The sequence below is a fragment of the Phocoena phocoena genome, chromosome 10, assembly GCF_963924675.1.
Source record: "Phocoena phocoena chromosome 10, mPhoPho1.1, whole genome shotgun sequence".
NCBI classification, from domain to species: Eukaryota; Metazoa; Chordata; class Mammalia; order Artiodactyla; family Phocoenidae; genus Phocoena; species Phocoena phocoena.
In genome coordinates this window covers 92,109,686-92,122,209 of record NC_089228.1, presented here as the reverse complement: position 1 = coordinate 92,122,209, position 12,524 = coordinate 92,109,686, and the positions used below count along the sequence as shown (strand labels likewise).

General features: G+C 41.3%; 1 non-coding gene across 1 annotated transcript; it reads left to right on the top strand.

Annotated features, from left to right (window-relative positions):
• Positions 1 to 12,020: 12,020 nt before the first annotated feature.
• On the top strand, positions 12,021 to 12,127 carry LOC136130122 (U6 spliceosomal RNA). Its single transcript, XR_010656314.1, has one exon. It is a non-coding gene; the product is annotated as a U6 spliceosomal RNA (small nuclear RNA).
• The last annotated feature ends 397 nt before the right edge of the window (positions 12,128 to 12,524 follow it).

Genomic DNA, 12,524 nt, shown 5'->3' with positions numbered 1-12,524 from the left:
CTCAACCTTACTCATACTAGATGAAATACAAAATAAAACCATAAAAAGACACAGTCAGAATGACAGCTGTCAATAAAGAGGCAAGAGGACTTCTTAAATCTTACACACATAGAGACCACCTAGAGATGCGATTAACTTGCAGAATCTCATGGATAAAGTCTGGAGTGGGGCCTGAGAATTTGCATTCCTAACAAGCTCCCTGCTGATGCCTGCACCAGGCCCACTGACCACACCCTGCATAGCATGCATTGCTGGTGGGCATGTACATTTATATTACCTGTCTGGAGGGCAATTTGGTAACACCCTTCAAAATAAAAAGTGCACAGGCTGTCAGCAAGTCCACTTTAGTAATCCTACAATAGGAGCCATGGATACAATTGAATTTGCAGATGGGAGAAATCCATACAATCCAGGCAAAATCCATACATTGAATATGCAAATGAGGGAAAGAATAAGGCTGATACTGATGCAGAGAAATCTCCAAGACACTTTAACTTGATAAAGAAGTTTCAGAAAAGAAAAACCACATAAATTTGTGTCTCTGTGCATGTGTGTGTGTGTGTGTGTGTGTGTGTTTTATTGAATGGGCTGAAGACATACCTGAGTATTTTTTCCACCTTCACTACCTGTACAAACCCACTCTGTCATCTAGTTCTGCCTCAGTTTCCGTAACTTTTTCAAACTCGCTTAGTAACACACAAGCACACACAGAACTGCAAAGTGCTATTTGCTTCCCATGGAACTCCCTTTCTCTCTGATCCATCATTGTGGGCAGACGGTCACAGCTTCCTGCCCCTTAGATTGTTCAAATATGAATCATCGGGCATCATGCTTTCTTTCCCCTCCAACTCCAGGAGACACACTTCAAGCTCTCCAAGTAGACTCCTTGAAGCCCCTCTCAGGTTTAAGGAGTGGTAAGGCAGAATCTTGTATCTTATTTAAGCTGCTACTTCTGGAGCCTCTGCCACTTGCTTCATTGAAATAGATGTAGCTGTAGATCTTATTGCATAGACTCTAATGTTAGAGACCATAAATTGGTAGCCTCGGCCATGTCTGGCAGCAGAGATATTTGGATATTTTTCTTCTTATTTTGTTTTGTTCAAAAATTTTTTCCCAGCTTTATTGAGAGACATAGACACATAATATTGTGTAAGTTTAAGATGTACAACATGTTGATTTGATACATTTATAAATTGCAAGATTACGGCCACAATGGTGTTACCTACCACCACCATCCCATCAGAGAGTTACATTTCTTTTTTGTGCTGAGACTATTTAAGGTGTACTCTCAGCAACACTGCAAGTATATGATACAGAATTATTACCCATAATCACCATGCTGTCCATTAGATCCCCAAACTTGTTCATCTTCCAACTTCAGGTTTACACCCTTTGAGCAGTTGTCTCCCCATTTCCTCCACCTCTTCACCTCCTGTTTCTCTGAGTTTGTCTTTTTGTGATTTCACAAGAAATATTTTGTTTGACTCTTGACATCATGCTCAGCATTCCCAAACCAGAAGATTTTACATAAACCTCCAGAGTCTGAAAATTTGAAAGATCTGCCAATAAAGGGCCTGTGTTCCTCTTTTGCAAGATTTGGCTGGAGCTAAGCTGTGGTCGTCCCTTTTGTGAGACCCAGAGGGGCCATGTTCCAACCATTCCCTTGTCTCAGGCTCACTCGTTATTATGCTAGCACTGTAGTCTTTCTTCTACCCTCCTGTTTCTTTCCCGGGTGTACGTTTGGGTGTGTGATTCCTCCCCCAACCATAGAGAGCGTTACCCTTGGGGCAGGGCTGGGCCCCAAGCAAATCTGCAAAACTCCAGAGCATCCTGTCACGTCTTTCTAAACTATTTCCCCCTATTTAATGCCTCTTCCCAACCTCCAAATCCACAAGTTAGTGCTTTCCTATTGCCTCAGGTTCTCCTCTTTTCTGAAAGAAATGGGATCATCTCATTCACACTAAATTGTTAGTGATTTAATGTGCCTTTTGGGGGAAAAAAAATAGCCGGAAAATGCTCAGCACTTCCAAATGGTGAAATTCCAGCCAGTTGGACACTTGGATGAATGAGGCATTTGGGGGCAGGAGACTCTTCTCTAAGACCCACCAAACCACACCTTGTGAACGATTACTCCTTCTCTACTTTACGTCAGCCCGCTAAAATATTGCCAAAACCATGAAGGGCTGTTCCTTTCTGTTTCTCAGGCTAGTGGTTTGCCAAGGAATCCCTGCCCTAGTTGGTTCTTCCTGGAAGAAATATTTATATAATTCACTCCTATTCTGAGATGGGGTGCCCTGTGTGTTTTAGCCTAGCAGAAGCTTACTATGTGCCAACAGTGCAGTGTGGCTATAGACAGACGCACACACGCGTGCGCACACACACACACACGCACTTGAACGCAAACTTAGTCACGTCATCCATAGATAAAACATAAGAAGTAGTTTCACTGAAATTTTAACCCACATCTGGGGATTTGTACAGCTCATTCGGAGAGACCACATTTTGAGAAGAATGCTGGCAAGTTAAGAGCATTCTGAGGAAAGAAACTGGGAGAGTGGAGAGGTTGGAACCGCACCAGTAACAAAAGAAGGTTAAAGAAAGACTCAATGGCTGCCTTCAAAGGTTTGAAGGGCTGTCACCGACAGGGAACCAGATGGATTAGGTTCTTGTTATGCCGAAGAGCAAACCAAGACCAATGGATACATGTTAAGGATGAGAGTGGGAAGTGATTTTGGCTCAGGGAAGAAAATTTAACAGCTACTAGATAGAGATTACATGAAAATGACTTTCCCTTTCACTAAAAATATCCCAGGAGAGGCTGTTTGACCATCTGCTTGGAATGCTATAGAAAGAAACCTTACAATAGTTGGTGGCCTGATTTGATTTTTCTGGGACTCTTGATACCAAATTCCACTTTTGTATGATTCCACTTGCATTTCGCAGAGAACACATCATCCACGAAGGGAGGATAATGTCTCTACCTATTACATTTGAACTTCAGTATAATCATTGAGGTCCAATTACACCAATGTTCCCTTTCAGACCCAGCATCTGTGATTTCTGTAATTTCACGTTCATGCCCCTTGGATGTGCACCCTTTGTATTCTTGTTGTCAGTTAGCATGTAAAATCGATTTTCACTCAACGGGTTTTTCCTAAGCACCCTTGTAAAGCAAATGATGTGGCCAATTGTTTATTTTCTGGACAGCCTTTTTCTGTCCCCATAATGTGGCTAACATATCTATGACTCACATTCACAGGACAGAAGGATTGTTCTGGTTTGTGCTTTTACTTCTTTCGGCCAACTGGAGAGTTATTTATAAACATTTATCGATTTGGATTCATAAACCAAAGAGGGGGGGAATCTTGCTGTGCTGGTTGCTATGGTAACTAGCATTTCACACGTGTACTCACCAGCCAGCAGTGATGGCTCAGAACAAAACCCAAAGCCTACCTGTAGCTTCAGACTGCGTATTTGCTCCTTTTACATTTTTAATTGAAAATCAGTTATTTCCTCCACCAGTGCCATGCGACAGCATACTGTATTGAAGCCGAAAAAAATATTTTTCAAATTTATTCTGTACTTCTCTTGGGGCATTTTCCAGACATATGTGACTTCTAATCAATTTTGATTGTCAGGAATTAAAAAGATTCCACCTCGACTCTCTGCCATATGTTGAGAGTGATATGGAAGAAATTTGGGTTCTATTTTTTATCTTCAAGGAACTTACAGCTGAATCAAGGACCACAAGTGTAAAGCAGCAGACAGACAACACAAGAAAAATGTAGTTAAGTGTGATACCAGGTAACAAAGAGGGTAACAGAAGCAAAGCATGCTGGCTAGAGCACAGGCTGCAGAATGAGACAGAACTGGTTTGACCCTAGTATGGCCTTGAGTAAATTACTTCATTTTTCTGTAACCCTCTGAAATGAGAAGCATATCAGCCACAGGGTTGTCTTAAGGATTAAATAACAGAATTATATAAAGTGCCTAAAATAATGTCAGACCCATAGCAAGCCCCCAAGTAATAAGAGTTACTACTTTTGTGTTGGGCTAATTTATTGAGGTAATAAATTGTGTTTTGTTTTTGCCATGAGAAGATCCAGGTTTTATGGGGGAGGGGAGCTTATACAATTTTTAGGTCCTGTTTTAAAAACATAATAAAAACTTATGAATATAAAATCAAGTATAAGGAAGAACTACAAATGCAAAATAAGCAGACAAACCCCCCCCCAAATGATATATTTTATTATTTAGTTGCCTGACACATGTCTGTAATATTTCTTCCTACACTTTCTGACTATATACTCTTTGATTGCCTCTTCATATGACATTGTTTTTGTAACACATTCTACAAAGCAAATACAGAGATAATTCAGTCATTCTTCCAACAGGGTTCATTGAAATTTGCTTTTTGTTACTGACAGTTGGGATGCATAAAACATGTGACTTCACATTGGATATCCTTGCTGTTTACTGCTACAGGCTTCTGTCTTACAAACACAGGAATTCTGATCAATTTTATTTCATGTGATTGCCATGAAATAGGAAGAAAATAAAAGGAAAATAGGATAAAAAATATAGTGCGTGTATAATTGTATATGCAGCATCGTAGGGTATATTCCAGAGAGCTTCTGTTTTGACTAGGCACCCATGAGAATGGAATACTTGGCATACATTTTTCTACATTTGGTGATGGGAAGAATTTTTCACAGATACCCTTCCAGCTCCATGCAGTTTAAACCTAGCTTTTCTTCCACTATCGGTGTATTCCTGGTGCCAGGTACCCCAGGAGACATACATGCCCTAATTGATCCTCCAGCCTTGCCCAGGGAGTTGACAGAATGGTCAATAGGAGGATTTCTAGGAGCCATTCCTAAACCAGAATGGCCAGCAGAAACCTAACAATATATGCGAGTAACTGCCTACCACATAAATATATTCTACTAAATCTAAACTGAATGTTTTTCCAAGTTAACTTCCTCTAAGCTGGATCCCCAGAATGCCCATGACCACCCATCACCACCCAACACTAGGGGAAAGAGAGAGTTGTCAGCTGAAATTAGAATATCTTATTTCTGCTAATTTTGTAATGACCATGTGAATACATTGCTGGGGTTCCTCCCAAGGCCTTAGGACCATGCAAGTGGGGCGCCCTGAAGCTAAATTTCATTACCTCCATGGAAATGCTTTCAGTTCTTTCTGCTTTAGGGCAAAGTGAAAAAGAACATGAGCAAGGTCTCGGAAGAGGTGCAGCCCTTGATGGGATCTTGGGACAACTCCTCAGATATGAACTGAGTCCTTGTCAATAAGCTTATGAAATCCATCTCTGGAGGACCTTGAAGGGCAGGCAGAGGAAGAGCTAAGAGTGAAAGCCTTTGGGCAGGAGAGAGACTAAATGAAAGCATTTTAAAAGATTAGTTTGGCTAATTTGAAAAGATACATGCACCCCAAATTTCATAGCAGCGTTACTTACAATTGCCAAGATACAGAGGCAACTTAAGTGTCCATCAACAGATGAAGGGATAAAGAAGATGTGGTACATATACATGTATATACACACACACGCTATGGACTACTATTCAGCCATAAAAAGATGGAATGTTGCCATTTGCAACAACATGGATGGACTTGGAAGGCATTATGCTAAGTGAAATAAGTCAGACAGAGAAAGACAAATACTGTATGATATCACTTATATGTGGAATCTAAAAAATACAACAAACTAGTCAATATGACAAAAAAAGAAGCAGACTCACAGATATAGAGAACAAACTAGTGGTTACCAGCAGGAAGAGGGAAGAGGGGGCAATACAGTGGTAGGGGGGTAAGAAGTACAAACTATTATGTATAAAATAAACTACAAGGATATATTGTACAACATGGGGAATATAGCCAATATTTTATAATATAAATGGAGTATAACCTTTAAAAATTAATTTTGAATGGTTAAAATAAATATATATAGACAGTTTAGAAAACTTTGAGCTTCTATTCTTCATATTACTAAGAACAAATCTGCATTTGATTCTCTTTGACAAAATTGAGCAATTATAATATCTACTATTTCAATGTTTTCCAGAGAATTATTTCATTCAATTCTTAAGTAAAGAAATTGTTTATGGTACTTCCCTGGTGGCGCAATGGTTAAGAATCTGCCTGCCAATGCAGGGGACACGGGTTCAAGCCCTGGTCAGGGGAGAACCCACATGCCGCGGAGCAACTAAGCCTGTGCGCCACAACCTCTGAGCCTGCACTCTAGAGCCCGAAAGCCACAACTACTGAAGCCCATGTGCCACAACTACTGAAGCCCAAGTGTCTAGAGCCCATGCTCTGCAACAAGAGAAGCCACCGCAATGAGAAGCCTGAGCACCGCAGTGAAGAGTAGCCCCCCGCTCACCGCAACTAGAGAAAGCCCGCACGCAGCAACAAAGACCCAATGCAGCCAAAAATAAATAAATAAATATTTTTTTAAAAAGAATGATTAAAAAAATTGTTCATGTTAAAAAAAATGTTTTAAATAGAAAATAAATAAAAGACTAGTTTGAATGAGTACCCTTAGTTATTTGCAGAGGCCCAAAGAGAAGCACATGGACCTCAGCCAGAGGCAGAACTGACCGTTTCAAGAGCCCAGAGAGGAGACGAGGGAAGTTGTATCTTCCAAAAATACGCTGTTTAAGGCAGTCTGTGGGTCTAAACTACAGACCGTTGGGTTAAAGTGCTCTTGTGATGAATCTACCTGGCCTCAGACACAGGGGGAATGTACAAAAACTGTTGCTGACAGTTCTTTCAGGACACTTACTCCAACTGGAATTTTAAATCAACAAGCTGTCTTGTCCTCAGAAGTCAAGATGCGAATGACAGATATCAGAGAGAAATTCCGCTCCAGCGGCCAGGCCATTCTGCACCCCCTGAGGTCTCCCAGCTGTCACCCAGCGTATCCCAGCTTGTCTGGTGGACCATTGCATTGTCTCCTGAGGACTACTGGACAGTGAACAGAAGAGAAACGAGGCTGGCTATGGATCACTCAGTTACACGGGGAAAAGTGGCAAGAAATAAGAGATGGACCCATAAATAGAGGAAAGAATGAACCAGAATATCTGGCTGAAAAGGTCTTGTAATGAGTAAGAGAGGGAAACAAGGGCCTAGAATCATACGACTTTGAATATCAAAATAAATATGGCTACCATATGACCCAGCAATCCCACTACTGGTCATATACCCTGAGAAAACCATAATTCAAGAAGAGTCATGTACCACAATGTTCATTGCAGCTCTATTTACAATAGCCAGGACATGGAAGCAACCTAAGTGTCCATCGACAGATGAATGGATAAAGAAGATGTGGCACATATATACAATGGAATATTACTCAGCCATAAAAAGAAACAAAATTGAGTTATTTGTAGTGAGGTGGATGGACCTAGAGTCTGTCATACAGAGTGAAGTAAGTCAGAAAGAGAAAAGCAAATACCGTATGCTAACACATATATATGGAATCTAAAAAAAAAAAAAAGGTCATGAGGAACCTAGGGGCAGGACAGGAATAAAGACGCAGACCTACTAGAGAATGGACTTGAGGATACGGGGAGGGGGAAGGGTAAGCTGTGACAAAGCGAGAGAGCGGCATGGACATATATACACTACCAAACGTAAAATAGATAGCTAGTGGGAAGCAGCCGCATAGCACAGGGAGATCAGCTCGGTGCTTTGTGACCTCCTAGAGGGGTGGAATAGGGAGTGTGAGAGAGAGGGAGACACAAGAGGGAGGGGATATGGGGATGTATGTATATGTATAGCTGATTCACTTTGTTATAAAGCAGAAACTAACATACCATTGTAAAGCAATTATACTCCAATAAAGATGTTTAAAAAAAACAAAACAAAACACATGGAGATACCACTACCTACCTATTAGAATGGCTAAAATAAAATATAATGACAAGACCAAAAACAAAAAAAAAAAGGCCATATTGTGTACCCTAAATCAGTACAGTGGAATATATGTATTTGTATGATAGGCCAGTATGCCTGGATTTTCAGTTACTTATTTGTTCAGTGACTCTTGACTGAGTGTCTGCATGTGTCTATAAGCATTACTGTTGGAGGGAAGAAAGTAATGTTCAAGACAGACAAGGTTCCTATTCCCATGGAACTCACATTGTAGACAGAAGGAGAAGGGAAATGAAAAGATAAAAAAGCAGAATAGTTTCAGATGCTACATTGCTAAAAAAAAAAAAAAGGATAATAAGATAGAGTTTGTGGCATATGGGGAAGGGGCTCAGCTATTTTCCCTTAGGTGACCAGGAAAGGCCTCTGTGAGGATAGGATGCTGGAGCTGACAGATAAGAAGCCATCAGTCATCCAGACACCTGTGGCAAAGCATCCCTGACAGAGGGAGCACCAAAGACAAGACCCCTTGAGGCTGGAGGAACAGACAGAAGAACAGAGTAGCCAAGTAGAGTGGGCAAGGGGGAGAGCGGTTAAAGCATGAGGGCACAGAGATAGGCAGGGGCTGGCAGATCCTTTACGACCGGTAGCCATGGTAAGGCATGTGCATTTTAGTCTAAATGCACTGGGGAGTCATTGAAGGCTTCTGAGCAGGGGGGTGACACAATCCGATGAATGTTTTTAAGAGATGATCTTGACTAATAGATGGGGAATGGATTGTAGGGATCAAGGGTAGAAGAAGGGTAACAGGTATATAATGGTGGCTATGGAGCCATAGAGTCAAGACATACTATGACTTGGCCTAGGGTGGTGTGGTAGAGTGCTTGCATGAATGGCCCCAATTAGTGTCCTTCCAGTATCCAAGCCCTTTGGTCTAAAATTTACAATCCTCTTCCATCTGACTCTGGGCTTTGAGCAATGGGATGCAATCAGAGGCTTGCAAAGTGCTATGCAGTGGGGCTTGCTCCCCTGCAGGATTAGTCCTGCTGAGTCTTGGAGCCCTGCCATGCCATGAGAACAGGCTCAAGCTAACTGCCCGCTGGAGGAGGAGAGATCACATGGAGAGGTCCTGGGTCCTGTATCATCCCAGCTGAGGCCTTCCTAGATCAGCCAGCCCCTGACCAACTTTCAGTTTGAGTGTAGACACGTGAGCAAGCCCAGCTGAGCTCAATGGAGCCCAGTCCAGATCAGCAGAAATGTCCACACAAACCAAGGACAGGTAAGAAATAATAATTGGTGGTTGTTTAAAGCTAGTACGTTTTTAGAGTGCTTGTTACTCAATGAGAGCTTGCTTAAAGTAATTGATCTTGAAGGCTAGGACAGCTAAGGAGGAAGGTGCAGCCAGGCGTGGGGCCGGTCAACTAGCATAACTAGAAGGAACCAGGATAAGAAGAGGTTCATGGAAGTGAAAAGCTTTGGTGTAGCAGCCATTATCAGGGGGCTGCTGAAGTGAGGTGAAGGGCTCCACCTCTTCTCCTATCAGTAATTTTATCTTGGGCCTTATCAATAAGCAATGATCTTAGGGTTCAAATATTTCTGGTCTTGCTGGCCCTCCTGCCTAAGACGCCAGTAGCCACCTTACCTGTCAGGTCTTGTGTCTGACCTGATGCCCTCTAATTCTCAGATCCTTCGATCTGTCCTTCATCTTGAGTTCCAATAGTCTCTGTTGTCAGCACCGTGAAAAGGTGACCTATCATACCTTTGTAGATCGGAGTGGGAATGCATGACTTCTTGGTAAAGTGTGGCTGGGAAGATGAGTCTTTCCTCTGTGGGATTATCTTCTATCCCTCTGAAAACCTGACCTTTTCTTCCTACTGACAAGACAAGGAGAAAATGCTCTATGGCAGAATTGATTTTATACCAAGACAAAATGCATGTATGTATATATAAACGCTTTCCACATGGGATGTACCCATGTGCAACCTCAATGAGCTATGTTTAAGTAAACTTGGGACAATAACAAGACTTACGTTTCATATGCATATATGCATGTATGTAAAAATCCTATTAAGGATTCATTAGAGATTGTGAAATATGTCTGTTCTATGAGATGACATCTGAGTCAAGGTGATCTTTATTTAAATGACATTAAACAAGGTTACATGAGAACTGCTGTAGTCTTTTTAGGGGACAATAGTAGAAACCAGAGATAGATGAGACCATTTAGGTGACTCAGCACCTCAGGACCCTTGGCAGAGAAGCTTTGCCCAATGCCCTGTGTTCACTTATGCTTCTCCCAGGTCAGTTATAACAGATGCAAGAAATCAGGCTGTCACCAGCTCCTCAGGAGTTTCTTCTTTGCAGAGTTGATTAAGACCTCTGGCCTTGTTCCACTCTGGTTTAATCTTGTCATTGCCTCCTGGATATACAGTGAAATTCCTGAGCCATATATCCTGCTTATCACAAGTCCCTTCAGAATGTCTTCAAGTAAAGAGGGGAGGGTGTACGTTTCCTTATAAGGAAGCTTTGGACCAAATGACCCCCCATAACCAGCTCACTATTGACCTAAACCACAGACCATCACAGAACCCTTCCCACTTGCCTTAAGGACCAATAAAGAGAGTATCCCAGGCCTCACAAGAGGGTAGTTAACTTGACAGGAGAGGTCATAAATAAGTAATTCACTCCCAGGTTCAATTTCTTTTGTTTAGTTTAAGTGTCCAAACGCCACCTTGTTGTTTTATTAATGCAGGTGTCTCATTTCCATTCTCAGTTTCAAAGCTGATGGAGTCGGAAGAAAAACAAAAACCCAAACCAAACCCCTGCATCTGTTAGTAGGCCAAAGTCCATCAATCTCCCCATGAAAAGTATGTTACTTTGGAATACTAAAGGAAAAAATTCTATTGGCGTTGTCTCTAGTTTGATTGTTTAGGGCACATACCTTCCTATCCTGTCTTTGTTTGCTGCATCAGTGCTGTCTTACAAGGAGAAACCATGCCTGGCTGTATATAAACTGGACTCTACCAATCTGTGTGATCAGCTTGTAAAGGAAAATTGGCTCTCCTCCTCTAGGATGGATCAGGAAAAGGAGCCCTCGACATGCCTGAGTGATGGTAGAGGAGCTCAAGAGAATGTCTGCTCATAGGCAAATGCCAAAGTTGAACCTAGTAAGCTAAGGACCTGGAAGAGATCCATCGAGGCTCAGAACCAGAAAGAATTGTAGAGATGGTCTAGTCCAATCCCCTACAGGCATGAAAACTGAGGTCTAGGCAGTTCAAATAACTTCTACGACACAATATGAACGGGGAGCAAAGACAAGAGTAAAATCTAGTCCTTCTGACCCCCAAGCCAACACTATAACCTCAGATTCTTAAACAGAATGACCAGATCTTGGGGATACAACTTCACATGCCAGGAAATACCCGAAGCTGTAGCATAACTAGGCTACTTCTTTAAAATCTTAAATATTACTTTAAGATAAGTAAGTTAAAACAATTTTTTATTACAAAAAAACAAGCATGTATTTATTTTGTAGAAAAGAGGGAGAACCCAAATCTCAAAGGAAGTTTCTGCTTGGGGCAGCCAAGCATAGACTCTCGGAAGGAATGTGTTGTCACTGCTCAGGGCACATCATGGGCTGGTGTAACACGCACTGCTTTTCACTGCAGCACTATTTACAATAGCCAGGACATGGAAGCCATCTAAATGTCTATCAAGAGGAATGGATAAAGAAGATGTGGTATATATACATAAAATGGAATACTACTCCACCATAAAAAATGGAATATTACTCCATTGGGTCATTTGTAGAGACATGGATGGACCTAGAGACTGTCATACAGAGTGAAGTAAGTCAGAAAGGAAAAACAAATATATATTAACGCATATATGTGGAATCTAGAAAAATGGTATAGGTGATCTTATTGGCAAAGCAGAAATAGAGACACAGACATAGAGAACAAATGTATGGACTACGGACAGCAAGGAGGGGAAGGAGGGGTGAGTTGGGAGATTGGGGTTGACATATATACACTATTGATACTATGTGTAAAATAGATAACTAATGAGAACCTACTGTATAGCTCAGGGAACTCTACTCAGTGCTCTGTGGTGACCTAAATGGGAAGGAAGTGCTCGCTTCGGCAGCACATATACTAAAATTAGAATGATACAGAGAAGATTAGCATGGCCCCTGCACAAGGATGACACACAAAATCATGAAATGTTGCATATTTTTAAACTCAAAGTGGATTAAAGACCTAAATGTAAAGCCAGACACTATACAACTCGGAAGAAACACTCTATGACATAGATCACAGCAAGATCCTTTATGACCCACCTCCTAGAGAAATGGAAATAAAAACAAAAATAAACAACTGGGACCTAATGAAACTTAAAAGCTTTTGCAAAGCAAAGGAAACTACAAACAAGACGAAAAGACAACCTTCAGAATGGGAGAAAATATTTGCAAACGAATCAGTGGACAAAGGATTAATCTTCAAAATATATAAACAGCTCATGCAGCTCAATATTAAAAAAAGAAACAACCCAATCCAAAAATGGGCAGAAGACCTAAACAGACATTTCTCCAAAGAAGACATACAGATGGCCAACAAACACATGAAAGGATGCTC